Source organism: Vidua chalybeata, chromosome 5 (assembly GCF_026979565.1).
Source record: "Vidua chalybeata isolate OUT-0048 chromosome 5, bVidCha1 merged haplotype, whole genome shotgun sequence".
NCBI classification, from domain to species: domain Eukaryota; kingdom Metazoa; phylum Chordata; class Aves; order Passeriformes; family Viduidae; genus Vidua; species Vidua chalybeata.
Genome location: NC_071534.1, coordinates 65,311,611 through 65,326,103, shown reverse-complemented (window position 1 = coordinate 65,326,103; position 14,493 = coordinate 65,311,611). Strand labels below are relative to the sequence as shown.

Genomic DNA, 14,493 nt, shown 5'->3' with positions numbered 1-14,493 from the left:
CTAAAAATCTGACATATCATTTGCTTTATTAGTTCTAGATCAACTATTCATTTAATTTACATTAAAAATATAAAATTAAAAATTAATACAGATAATTTAGAATTGAAGCCATGCAAAGACAGTATTTCTTTTTTAACAGACTTTCTTTTGGGAAGTGAATATCGCTGCACACTGCTGAAATCCTACAACAGTCCACAAGGCCAGCACTGGAATCTGTCAATACAACCATTAAGATTTCATTCATTAGGAGCTGATTAACTCAAGTCTTCCTTTTCCACTAATTAATACCACAAACTGCTTCCAACTATCGTGTGTTTAGATCTGAGTGTTTGAGCAATGAATGACCATCTTACACAGCACAAGGAATTATAATTTCACAGATCCATGAGACCTTTTTAAATTGGGAAAAGAAAAAGAAAGGCAGGATAAGCTTTACCCACACAAAAGGTCACTCAACTCAGATTAACTTAGAATTCATGAAACTTTAGCCAAGAAAGTAAAAATGAAAGTCTGACCCTTACAAAGGCCAGATGTCGCACTAATTTCCTCTTACATTTTAGTCAAGCACATGGTTCACAGTCACAGAAAAGTTTATTACAAGTCACAAATATGCCACCAGTAGAGATCCAAGAGTTTCCCTTCCAAACTAGAGACAATTCCCAACAAACAGAAGACACCATTCCAGCATCAAGCCAAATAAATTGAGTCAGAGGCCATCAGCAATCTCATCTCATGAAATGGTGATGCAGAGAAACAGCTCTGCAGGCAGATCCTGTGGCTGGAACAGCTCCCGGCACATGGGTGGTGAACTCCAGCAGAACAGCATTTACAGTCACTCCAGCCCCTGCTCACTGCAGGAGCCTTGCTAACATTTGTGTTTACTACTCCAGGTCAGTGCCAACAACTTCACAGTCCTCACCTCATGAAAAATGCTGTCCCACTCTACCTTTAACCCCTCCACGTTCCCACTGTACTACAGACATGCCTCTTACTCCAAACACCTCAAACTTGATTTAATAGCATTTTAATCACACACACGGAGCCTTTCTTTCCTTTCAATATTTTAACTCGACATAACTTCAGAAGGAGTTGAAAATTTTCCCCTTCTTAATCTTGACAAAATCCTTTCCCACTAAGTCCTCTGTAACCAGACTGCTGCACAGCACCATACCTTGAGATCAGGGGCTTATAATGGAAATGCTGAGGTAAACCTTAGATGAAAACCCTGTCATGGTACTGGAAATAAAGTGCATTTAAAGCCTAAGAGGCTCTGTTACCACCATAAAATGCACACACTGCTGATGCATACTCTCAAACTTGATTAAATGGGCCTGGGCACAGCAGCAATGAAGTGCAGCCTTCCTTTACTTTGCACAGTGCGTGGGCTCACTGCCACCCCCAGCTAGGACCACCCTCCATGCTAACAAGGAAGGGGAAGAGAAATTAGAATCAAGTTTTGTGATCACAGAAAGAGTAACAAAGTTAGTCTGAATAGAAGTCAGTGCCGGAGGGTCACTCTCACTACCTGGCCATTATTCACTTTGCTATTCTTTGCCCAGCATTAACACCTGCCCATTCCTCCAGCCCAGTGACTCTCGTTATCATCATCATTCCTCTGCTATTACCGAACCAGCCTTCCTCCAGGGAAGGTCTATCAGCTGAAATGAACACTGGCCACTGTACTTAGCATAAAATTTGGGACTTTGAAATTAAGACAGTAAATCACCTCTATCCTCTACACATAAGAGACAAGTCCAGATGTGACAAAGACCCAATGATGCTGTTTTATTGAAAGACTAAAAGAAAACTGAAGAGAAGTATGAATGAAATATGGCCTTAATGAACATCTGAAAGTTAATAACTCTACTTTAATAATCCCAATGAGGACTGCTGATAGAAAGACAAAAATCTCCAGGAATTTAACACAGGGTAAGTTTTATTAAAACTATTCTTCCACCTAAAGTGCTTTGGATTATTTAAGATTTATCTGAGTGAGAGCAAGGAGGCCTCATCTAATCAGGAAAATGCTGTAATAGCCTCTGATTCAGAAGCCATCAATTTACTTTGTGTTCACAGTCTATGTAAGACACTGTAAAATGAAATAATAAAAAGCAGTAAAATAGAACACATGATATGGCAAAAAAACCCAAGTAGTAGCAAGGGGCAGGAAAAAAAAATGTTTTAAAGACAAACTACCTGCATGCACAGTTCTGAAATTGTAACTCCCAATGTCCCTATCACATTACTGTGTGAGCTGCAGATGAAACAAAGCAATGGAGAACATCAGGGCCACATTGCCTCTTTTGAAAAGAAAACTTCACCATCATGGAAAGATAATAAAGAGAATAAAAGCAACAGGCAAGATTAAGAAAGCAGAGAATTAAAAGTAATAGTATTGATTTAAGGGGTTCATTTTTTATTCATGGATATTCTTTCCAGTGCATATCTCAGAAGCATTTTATGTTTAATAGGCACCACCATTATGCAAATGTTTTCTAAGCAAAAAGCCCCCACTTTTTACCAAGGCAAGAAATGGCTTCATAGCAGACAGCCCTATGAAGAATCAAGAACCAAAATGAACTGTGGACCGTGCAAAACATAAGAAAACTTATCCTCAGTGAAAGCCTTTTGATGTCGAAATAATTTAATGGAAGGTGGGTGCTACAGATGATATGTTTTCATTTGGTAACCCTGGTTAAGTTGTCTGTCAGAGATCCTTGACTTCTCAGAAGAGGAGGTGTGTATTACTGACTGAAAAAGCTTTAAAAGCTTCAACAAAACCAAAACAAAACCCTCAATTAAATTCACAAGTCCTAGTCTCAGAGCCTTACAGAGATTTGCTTCCTACTTCTCCCCATCCCTTTTCCCCTTCCCACTTCTGGTTTAAATTCTTGCAATAATTATGTTTTGAATATTTATCCCAAATGCAGGCTGTTCCACAGACTAACTATAAAATCTGATTCAGCTAAGTAATTAAATCCCGTTGCTTAAACTACAAATTTTAATCCATAATTAATATGTTAAAAAAAAGTATTTATTTTGCATAAATTGTTCTTCTCCTTCCCTAGTCTCCATGACAGAAAATTTTATTTGCCAATATTTCACTTCATAATCTCATTAGCAGCATCTTCTTTCTTCTCCCATCAGTCAGATTTTGTATTCAGATAGAAATGTCTTAAGACACTGCCTGGTAGCATCCTGGAAGCAATCACATCCAGTTGGAATTGAAAATGTTATTTAGTCTACTGTGATTTAGTTAATATCAAATATTTGGATTAACAGTAAAGATGGTGGTGGTAGGGAAATTGTAACAGCTTTAGAAAGATGTAACATACTTGGTACCCATTTCCTTCATTACTGAGCAAACACGCTGCCCCTGGGCAAAGGAGTGTCAGATGGCTAATAGTCTCCATGCTGGAGGGAGCCAGCAAGCAGACCGTTAATGAAGCCCAAAGGCTACTGGAAAGAGGCACTGGGACAGGACTGGAAATCTTTCTCAGAACCCAGAGCCTCACTGTGCAGCTGACCTACATTCTCCAGCTTGGATTTGTAGACCAAGTCAAAACATGCATAAATAAAATAAAGGCTTCATTTCAGCAGGATCTCCAAGCATCCCACACTGCTGAGAACAAGCCATCTCCTCCCATGTACTTACTACTCCAGCACAAGCCACAGATGCTAAATATGATCCCAAATCACTCAATTTTAACTTGCAAAAGGGCCTTTACATGGCAGACCATACTTTGCCAGAACCTTGTGTTAGGTTGCTGTTTATTGACTCTGGTGGTGGTGAGAAATCCAAGGCTTTAAATGACCAACGTAACCCTCGCCTTTGAAATCTAATTCGGACCAGTTTTATGACTTCCTTCTTATGAGTAATTCCCTCTATCCAGGCATCTATTAGATTTAAGAAAGAAGGCAAAGCAAGCTTCAATTTTCAAACTCATTTTTACCAAGCATAATCTTTCCTTAAAAGACCACAAATTTTCTTCATGATCTGCACATCTAAGTATCTTCTTGCACAGCCAGGGGCAACGTCTGCATATCGAAAGCTTGCAGTCTGTGAGTTTCACTGTTTTACATCAACAGCAAAGCACATGCAGGCTCAAAATAATGCCATGCCTCCATTTTTCTCTTCAGCTAAAAAGGATTCAAAGACATATCAGGAGAATGCACCAGTGTTGATTTATATTCTAGAAATTGAACAGATGCTAAAAGATGAAAATCATTTAAGCAGAAATCTCGATTGCTATTCTCTGTAGAAAGGTTGCTGTAACATGAGCCTTTTGTTTGCTGAAGAGGCAGATAAACTGCACCACTAATTAGTCACATATAACACACACTTTTACCCAAATTCTTCATTACACATGGAAAATTACTCAGCTCTAATGTTCTACAAGAACACACTTTCAACTGATATTCCTATCAGCATTGCATTAAGAGAGGTAAGTGAAGGCAGAGTAGGTCCACAAAAGCATCAAAGTGAAACTGATTTTATTGACTTAGATAAAACCCCCTGAAGCAGGCTGGGCACAAAGTAGAACAGACATCTTGTTTATAGATAAAATTTATGAAAGTAATTATTATCTCAAGTTCACAAATTGATTATTTTTGGTGCTGATTCCAGATTTTAGAACTACTAGAGCTATCTTTTTCTATCTTAGTGTCATGGGTTGGCGCTAGTGCCAATTTAGTCACATTCCTGAGTTTTCATCACTTTCTCAGCTTTGGAACAACTATTTATTGAATTAAAATAGCTAGTTGCAGAATTATTTCAATGTAATAAAAATCAAGAAAATACCTCTCAGTTTGAAAGATTACTGAGACATTTTGTTTGTTTCTAAAAAAAAAAACTGGTTCTGACCTCTTAACCAGTAAATTTCAAGAGGTAATAAAGGGGGAAACCTGAAGCTGCTTAGAATGGGGCAGGTAAGGAAGGCTGTTAGATTAAATTATTTCACTATGGCTAAACTACACATTTATTTAAAACTAATTTACAAATAATATTTTCCACCATTACTTTTATGTATTTCTAGTCCAGTTAAAATTAATGTTTTGACATATAGAATCCTAAAGACCTACCCCCATTTATACATTCATATGTACATTTATACATTCCAAGTACAAAATACTTGGAATCATAACATAGACAAACCAAGCCGTTCCACCCTACAACAGGTTTATGCCAATCCTGAATTCATAGCGAGCACCTAAGTCTTACCACCCCAACTGAGAATGTAAAGAACCCTCCCCTGACCTCACTCCTGTACCACAATAATGGCAGGATTCCTGCATGGAGACAAAGGTAGTGGATGCTCCTATACATCTCCTGGTGCCAGCAGTTCAGTAGCAGAGCAGAGAAGACCACAGTGGCACAGCTTTACCATTCACAGGTATCCAGAGGAAGATCAGTCACCTCAGCCTTAGGTCTTGAAGAAGCCTTCAGGCTCTGCTCATCTCTATTTTCTGGTCTGGAGAAGCAGAAAACAAATATTTGAGGCACAAGGCCCCAAGAGCTAAAGTCTTCTTCTTGCTACATCTGAGCTACCTGCACTGGGGCAATGGATGCAGGTATAGGATGGCCCCTCTTTACTGCCCACCTTTTATCCCCTCCCTTACTGGCAACAAACAGAAACCACCTGGCTCCCTATATCAGATAGCACAAGCTGTCCTAATCACCCTGCAGCAGCTGCCACCCCCTCTCCCACTGCACTCTCTATTCCATGTCCCTGCACCAGCCCTGCTCTGTCCCCAGGGTGTGAGGGACACACAGCTCCGGCTTGGGAGATTTCAGTGCCTAGAGCAGTCCTGCACAGAGAGGTGGAACCACCTTGTAATCTCAGCCTGTGTTGGCTCAAAAATACCAAGCAAACATCAGATTGTGCACTTTTGTGTACACATCTGGATACAAGGAGGCAAAGATGGTCAAAAAGATACAGCTGCCTAAATGACTGCAGAGCTTTTGGCACAAATGCAGGTGTGCCAGGGAGACACGGCAGAGGCTTGGGAAGCACAGCAAATGGACAGCCAAAACAGACTTGTTACAATGAGAGCAAGCACTAGAGCACTGCAACAGAGAAACCTGAACTGGTTTAACTGGGTCCTTCTCCTTATAAAATAGTTATAAAAAGAAATGTGAGATTACAGGACCAGCTGAAACTGCTGTGCTAATAAAACACAGGAAACCATTGATCTCAATAATTCCGGCTGAATGCTTACAGAGAAACAAGTCTGCAGGGCTAAAATATCTTACTTGTTCTCATTACATGTTTTTAGATATGTACTGATCCTTGTGAAAGTCAAACACAGCAAGTGGAGAGAATCCACACCCAAATGATTCTGAAGTGATAGTGGGTTTGCTGAAATTCTGACTGCAGAAGATAGCAAAGGTTTTCCTGCATAAAATGCAAGACTGATAATTTTAAAAAACTGTCCACACCCTGCCATAGTAACTTCGTATAACCCATCTCAAAAAAACAAAAGCAACATAAGGAGTACAGAGAAAAAACTCAGAAGTAAATAATAGAAATATTTGTTTATTTATTATTTGGTTTTTAAATTATTATTTATTTAATATTTTTATTTATTTATAATATTTTCTTTATAGTAAATAATAAAAAAATTAGTTTTTTCTTCACATGACTGACTGTGCAACTTAGACCCTCTTAAACTTAAGCATCACTAACAAGTTAGCCAACAGCACAGAAACCCAAAAAGCAAAACTAGAACACAGAAGGAGAGATGGAATTTACTTAACAAGATCAACAATAGATCCTGGCACATCTCTGCCTCAGGAAAAGAATTTTAAAAATGGAAAAGACACGTACCACAGTTTTTGTAATTATGGGCTGATGCTCACACACCACTACTCAGCATAACATGCAAAAATTCACCCTAGTCTCATGAGCTCAGATACACACAAACACTCAACATCATACATTTATGGCAGCTTTTGCCAGAACCAGCCAGAAAGTTTTCCTTTATGTCCACAGCTGATGAAGTACTATTGCATAGGTACGTACCCTATCGAGTCCAAATTCTCCTGGGTTTTCAAATGATCCAGCTTCCTACTTAGAGCTGGAGTAGAATGGATGGCTAACTCCTTTCACAAAGAGTTTGGTTATACATCTCCCTTGATGAAAAATTTAAATTGTTCGGCTAAGAAGGAGTGTCTTTTTACCCCAAGATGCTACTCCAGCAGGAGCTCAGTAAATAATGCGAAACAAAACCAGGGAAGGGAATCAAAGTGTTTTGTAACTAGAACAGAAAGGGTTTGGGGTTTGTTTTCACTAAGTTCAAACAGAAAAAGTTTTATGATTCAAGTAAAAGGTGTGTGAAAGGGTTTGGAGAAGGAAGGTTTCCATTAAACAGACCTGAACTGGTTCAACAGTAATTTGAGCTCTGTATGAGTTCACTTTTTGCTGCGCCACTCTCAGCAGTGAAGCAAAAACTTCACAAAACACAGGAGGGAGCTGATGACAGATGAGAGGGCAAGAGGCAATGCAAGGCCAGCTCAGAAATAGTTACTTGCACTGTATTACAGCCTGCCACGACAGAACCTTTCCCACATTTTTAAAGCTGCAAATGTAAACACCACTTAAAAGGAAACTTACATGAATGGCTAACCAGGGAACGAAAAAAACGGGCTGGAAGAAAACAATGAGTTTTCCTGTGCCCCAAAAGAATCACCCTGGGAAGTCCTGGCTCTTAAAAGATAATAATGGTTACCAGGGCTCTCAATTTGTAGGGAGTGGGATTTCAGGATGTTTTCTTTCCCCCACCCTTTGCAGGCTGTCAGGACAGGCTGCTATCAGCTGTGGCAAACCCCACTCTGGGATGTGGAGATGATGTAAAGCAGCTCAGGACAACTCATGGGCAGAAAGCTCAACCACTTTTGGGGTCTGGCAGAGACACCCCAGCTTAGGGAGTCATCCTTCACCTGCATTTAAGTCAGCTCTGATTCATGTCAGAATAATAATTTTGATGGTGAAAAGCAGCTACTAAAAATGCTTTCTTGCAACAACACTGCCAAGAAAAGAGTCAGGAGACTCTCTGACAGCATCTGAAATTTATGGGAAATGGGCAATCAAGCAGCCGTTGTGGGGAGGCGCACTGGTGGAAAATGCTGCCTGGAGTTCACCCCTGTGAACCTACACTGCACAAGGGCAACCTGGGCACAGTCCCACCAGCTCCTGCAGCAGGTGATGCAGATGACCCTCTGGAAAGAGCGGCCCACAATCCCACAGCACCAACCCACAAGAGGGTAACTGGGGGAGAGTCACACCAAATCTGCAGCTGACAGAGTCCCAGCTCCTGCCTGGTGCTGCCCTTCCAGTGGTGTGAATGCTGTCCCTGCATTATCCCCTCCTGTGGTACACACAGGATGGCACCCAGGGACCACTGGGCTCTGGAGAAACACACTGACGTGGTTTGTCTGATGGGGAACTAACAAGACACAACTTCATCGTGAGCAGCACAGCAAGTCTCCCTTCTGTCAGCTCAATGTTTGATCCACAGATCTGCATCTAATCAGCTCAGTGTTAGGATCCACAGTTAAACCCCATTTATTGTCTGAGCCTGAAGATTAGAGACAAAAACCAGAAGATTCAGGAATAAAAAGTAAAGCAGTCAGAGTTGTTTTCCTCCTCATTACATGTGACTGTAAATGCAGCCAAAGGACATCCACTTGCAGGCAAAACTGATACTGGTTCAATCCCTTCTGGACAGGTGAGCAAACTGTTACTGGTCTCCAGCAGAAAAAGTTGGAAATTAAACTACCAGAAGTTTGGAGCAGGGAGGTTCATTCCTCCTGGGGGAGGCAAGATGAGTCACACCATCTGCAGTGGCAGCCCAGCTGCCCAATTCCTGCTCAGACAGTTTAAATCCTGACTGAGTGGTGAACGGCACTTGCAGCAAGACATCACATCAAGAGAAACCAGGTTAATGGTACAGGAGGAGGCAAGGCACAGGCTTTGCTCAACAGAAGCTCTCCTCTCCCAGGATTTCTGCAGATGGCATCCCTCATACTGCAGCAAATCCAGATGATGCTGGAAGTGTTCAAAGCCAGACTGGATGGGGCACTGACCAAGACTGCTCTAGTGGGAGGTGTCCCTGCCCATGGCAGGGGTTGCAAGTAGATCAACTTTAAAGTCCCTTCCTACCCAAACCCTTCTGTGATGCTACAAACTCTGGGCAGATCTTACAAGAATGTCAACAGGAATCCTGCTATGGGACTCAAACGTTGCATATATGAAGGCAATTTTAAATATGGATTGGACTGATAAAGGCAAATCTTCAGCACACCAGTGCAAACATGCAAATGTAGGGAAATATATAACCTGAATAACCAAGTTTTCTTTGTATATTGAGACTTGTCAGCCAATTATTCTTCAGGCTTTACTGTAAATGGAAATATAAGTATATTTGATAACCAGTAATAATGAATTAGGAGAATCTCTCTGATTTTTATATATTACATGGGCAAGAAGGCAGACAGGGCATTTAGTTAATTAGAGTTTTATTGACAGTGGTAAGTGGTGTATTTCTGACATCCCTTTGTTCCTCCCCTATAGTATGTGACCCTCACCTTCCTTGATGTACAAAGAAAATAAGGAAAACTAACTATGTCACTTCCTTCAAGAACCAAGTAAAAAAGCTATCACAAAAATAAATAAATAACAACCGAGTTCATCATTCAACATAGCCATACCCATAGAAAGACTAATTTGCAGATTAAATGGGAAAGAACCTTGTTTAGGCTGCTAAAAAAAAATTAGATAGATACATTTCAAATAAAAAAACAAAGGCAGGAAGTAGGAAAAAATAATGACATCCTTATACTGTAAGTTGGCCAAGTGTATCAACCCTTGTTATATTTGGTTTTCATGTGCTACTCACTAGGCATGTTCGTGCACCGGGAAGAAAACCAGATAAAACACGTGGTTATTGGCCCACAGAGATATCACAGCTAGAATGCAAGCTCAGGTCTGCATTAGCTTTCCTTAATAAAAATTCTCTATTTAAGCAAAGATTAATCCTACATGATGTGACAGGCCACTGATACAAATAAATTGCTTCATGATATGATCTGTGAGCAGCCAACATATATTCACCATGGGCTTACTGAGTTCCATACTAGCATGTCTAAGTTTCCACTTCCTGTAAAATCAACTTTTATCTCCTCTGTGATACAACCCAGCAGTATGTTGAAATCAATGCTTAGTCTTTCAACCCAAAGAAGTGCAGCCAGTTTACAACTACATAATTTGAAATAACAGGAGTTTCCAACCCATTCCAATTTTCAAGCCTTTGTGATGTACATGTCACTGAATTGCAGGAATAGCTCATGCAGTTATAGAAAGCTTCTAGAAGGAAGTGATAAACGAACATTAGCCTTTACAGCTGTAACCAAATAATGCAGCTGAAACACACTGGGTTTTTTCCCCACCTCCAGCTTTACAAAATTTCATGTGGTTCACCGGTCAGAAAGTCAGCAAGAACAAAATCTTTATCTACTGTTCCCCACTCACTACCCACAAACTGCCAGTTAAATAATGCTGAAGGAAATCAACATGGTTTGCTTGCACAACAACCTTTCTAAAGAGGGAGCAACCATGTAGTAAAGCATTTACACAAAAGGTAGGACAACTCTTGGATGCCATTCTGATGCCCACGTCTTAATGAAATCAGTATAGCTCTAGCAAAACCAGAGCCACCACAGGGAGTTCCCTGGGTAAAAGCAAAGCTGCAAAAACACATTCAGGAAAATTGTTCCATAACCAAGAAGCAAATACAGGGCCAGGTCACGAATTTACATTAAACAACCTTCTCAGATTTCTTGTATGATAACGTAAGTGTGCAAATGAAACCTGCCCCATAACTTTTGGCCAGTATCAGCCAAAATTAAGAGGTTTGAAGCCTCCATGAAATTCCCCTAAACTTTATGTAAACTGGTGGCTGAGCAATAAAAGGTGCCAGGAGTCCAGGCTCTGACAAGCTTCAATCCGGTGCTGCCAGACAACAATTTCAAGTAACAGCCTTTGGCAGAATGTTAAAAGCAACAAAAAAATAAACTAAGAATTTGAATCAACAGGAAATAAATTGTCAGAAAAACAAAACCAAGGTTTATGGAAGGCAAAACTGGAGGATCACCACACTGACCACATGTGAACTGTAGGACAACAGTTACACAACACAGAAGAGGTTGAGTTTGTGATGATGGAGTGAAAGATTCACACAAGCTTATCTCATGCTGCTCAGATAGAAAGTGTACAGCTTCAGGATGTAGCAGAAATACATATGGTACAAACAGATATACCTTTTTTTGTTTTGTTATCTCATATTTCACTTTCTTTACCATCTAATATTACAGTCTTACATTTTCTTTCAAAATTTATCAAACATGATGAAAGGATCAGCTCTAATGTACCTACCTGCCTCATTCTTTCTGAAAGTAGGTGTCCTGTAAGATAGTTCTGGCTTCTGGGGCACATTTAAGGAAAAAAATCAAAACCAAATACACACACAAAAACCCAGCCCAAAACAAAACCCCCACCACAAACAAAAAATGCCTCAGAAGCCAAAATTATTCCAGTTTAAAATACAAATACCTTTTCTATTGGAAGAATATACCATCAATGTGATAAACATGATTAATATTTCAGAATCTTTCAAGAACCACTTCCAGTCATTTTACAAACTTCCTGCTGCTAACTACAGAATTGGCATCTAAATTCTAAAGCATCTTTCACCTAAAAAAAAAAAAAAAACCCAACCCACTGACTTTTAAAAAATTGCCATATATGGGAGGAAACTGTAACTCTGGTGCAATGAGAATAAACCCAGTTTAGTCCTCCACATCCTAGATTAAATTATAAACCCTAAGCAAAGGTAAAGAAAGCCCTTCTCAGAATGCCCTACAGTCCCTTTTAAGAACTTCAAAGTAATAAGACTTAAATTTATTCTAGACTCTCAGTGTCCCAAACTTGAATGATTCAAGCTTTTCAGCTTCCATTCAACCACTCTTCATTCAACAGTTTGTTTACAGAAAGATATTTAAATTGCTCTAAAGAGCACCACAGCTCACTGTAGAACCTTTTGATTCTCTAGCAGGCACTATCACTTATTTACTTTAGGTTTTCCATTATTCAAGTGCTGGCTGGTGATTCAAATGAATCACAAACACCAGAACAAACAAGACAGTTCAGGCAAAGGCATGCAATTCAAACAACATCCAATACAGAAGACATTTAGAAGCTCAGAAAACTAGAAACTAGAAAATATTTGGTCTGCTTTTAACTTAGCATGTTTAAAAAAAAAAAAATTATCATTACAAAAGTCTGAAATTGCTTAAAGTTATACAGAAATGCCATTAAAAGCTCCCTATCTCTCAATTTCCACCAGTGACACAAAGGCATTTACCAAAACCACTGCAATGAATAGACTCTGCAATTAATTCTTTCCAAAAATCCTCCCAAATTAATGTCCAGAAAAAGAGGAGACAAATCCCAAACCCTGTTACAGGACTACACTGTTCTTCCAAAATGCACAAACACTGGAGTGGTGCAGTGACCATGTCTGTGCTATCACCTCAAGGGCATGCAATTCAGAGAAATAAGAACTGTGTTTGGAGATCCACCATCCTTTCCATTAAAAAAAATAAAGATCATGGATGGCCTTTGTGATCCAGGGAACTCACCAAAAGCCAAAAAAAAAAAAAAAAAAAAAAAAAAATCCAGCTATGTTCAGTCAAAATTGCAATGAAAATTAACATTTGACCAAGACAGAGGAAAATCTGATATTTACTCAAGCTGCAGTTGGTGACATCCCATAAAATGATGCCAATCACTTGTCTCTGAGTCAGCTCCATTCCCACATTTAGTACAAGTGCTCTGGCTGACTCACACCAACCTTCTACCTGGGAGATAAGTAAAGGAAATTTCAAGCATGATTTTGCTGCAGCTTTTCATGATGAAGTTTAAATTTGCCTGATTCTCTTAATTTGAACTCAAATTATTTGAAAATTTAATTTAAATTCCAGTTTGTCTTTAGGAATTTCCTCAGAAGCAACAAGCTTAATAGGGGTAATGCTGGATGCACAAAACTGGCAAGTAAAGAAATGATCTGGTGTAAACAGATTCTGTTTTCAGTGAGAAACAGCTTTTTAGGCTGCTTATTTGCCTAAAGGCATTTATGGAAAGATGATTTGTATATTGGGGTAGTGAGTTTATGCTTGAAATATAAAGTTTATATTATCTTTTCATTATGCTTCCATTTGCAGTGTTTCATCTTGTTTGTTGTTCTCTCAGTTCAAAGTCCCAAGTTCACATTCTATCCTTGCATTAATTAGTTATAGCTTTAGGCAAGTCAATTCAGCCTTTGTTTCTTAATCTGTAAAAGAAGGACAATAATAAATATTTATGTACTTTAAATAGATATTGGAAAGATGTGTTTACCCTGACACAGTTTTTAAAATACAACATTATATAAAATTCTATGCAAAAATTACCCAGTTTACCACATTTACTGGAATGGTTGTAATTTTTGTAAATGGCTTGTGGAACTCCCTATCCTTTCCTTCCTCAAGGAGACCATTTCTTACAGTTCTTGAAAAGCCTCCCATGTAGCAAACCATGCTACCCTGAGCTGAGTTCATGGCATCCTAACTATGTCAGTCTAAAAAAAATTAAATTTAAAAAAAAAAAAAAAAAAAAAAAAAAAAAAAAAAAAGTGCATTGATTACAGAGACATTTAATCTTAGGAATCTGAATGACTGATTATTATAGTACAGAATTTTTTTCCACTCCTCTTCCTGGAGGAAAATACAGAGGAGTAAGAGCTCCTTATGTCATTGCTTTTACAGCAATAAGTTTTTTGTGATATTCAATGTTTTGTTGACCAGTGTTGTAATCTGGGCTTTCTAAATCCAATCTTCACCCAATTTCCTCACACGCAAAACATCTGCACTTAAAAAATAAATTAACTACATCTGTGCCTCTTTTACCAATCAATCAGCTTCCTATTAGGGGGGGGAAATACCCTAAATCAAAATGAGATTCTGGAAATAAAATAAAGATGAACCTCAAGCCTTGTGAATCATCACATCTGAGAAGGAAATGAGCTGAGGATTCTTCATCATTAGAGATAAAACAGGAATAAATACCACTGGCTCAAACTTTAATTCTTAATTCTACTAGTGCTGATGTTACTTGCAATAAAGAGATTAAGATCCAATACTAAAATGGGAGGAAGGGGTTGAAACAATCCCTTAGAGCAGTCATTTAACAAAGCACCACTTTATCAATGCATGTCATGCCCAATTTGATTCATTACTTCAATTTCAGTGTTGGAAGGAATAAAGTCTTTGAAAGCACACATTCCTCTACGTTAAAGCTCATTCTAAACTCTTGCCTTTTAGTGCACAGAACAGGCATTACACATGCAGCACTCCCCTGTATGCCACCAGATGCTGTTAGTCAAAAGAATTAAGCATCA

At 39.0% G+C, this 14,493-nt stretch overlaps 1 protein-coding gene across 4 annotated transcripts in view; it reads right to left on the bottom strand.

Annotated features, from left to right (window-relative positions):
• The window catches only part of FAM107B (family with sequence similarity 107 member B), a 59,256-nt gene that overhangs the window by 36,080 nt on the left and 8,683 nt on the right, over nt 1–14,493 (bottom strand). The window contains exon 1 of one of the 4 annotated variants that reach the window (XM_053943306.1): nt 5,417–5,566. The exons of 2 other annotated variants lie outside the window; for them this stretch is intronic. The gene's annotated coding sequence lies outside the window, so the exon portion shown is untranslated. One more of the 4 variants, XM_053943308.1, reaches the window with a different exon arrangement.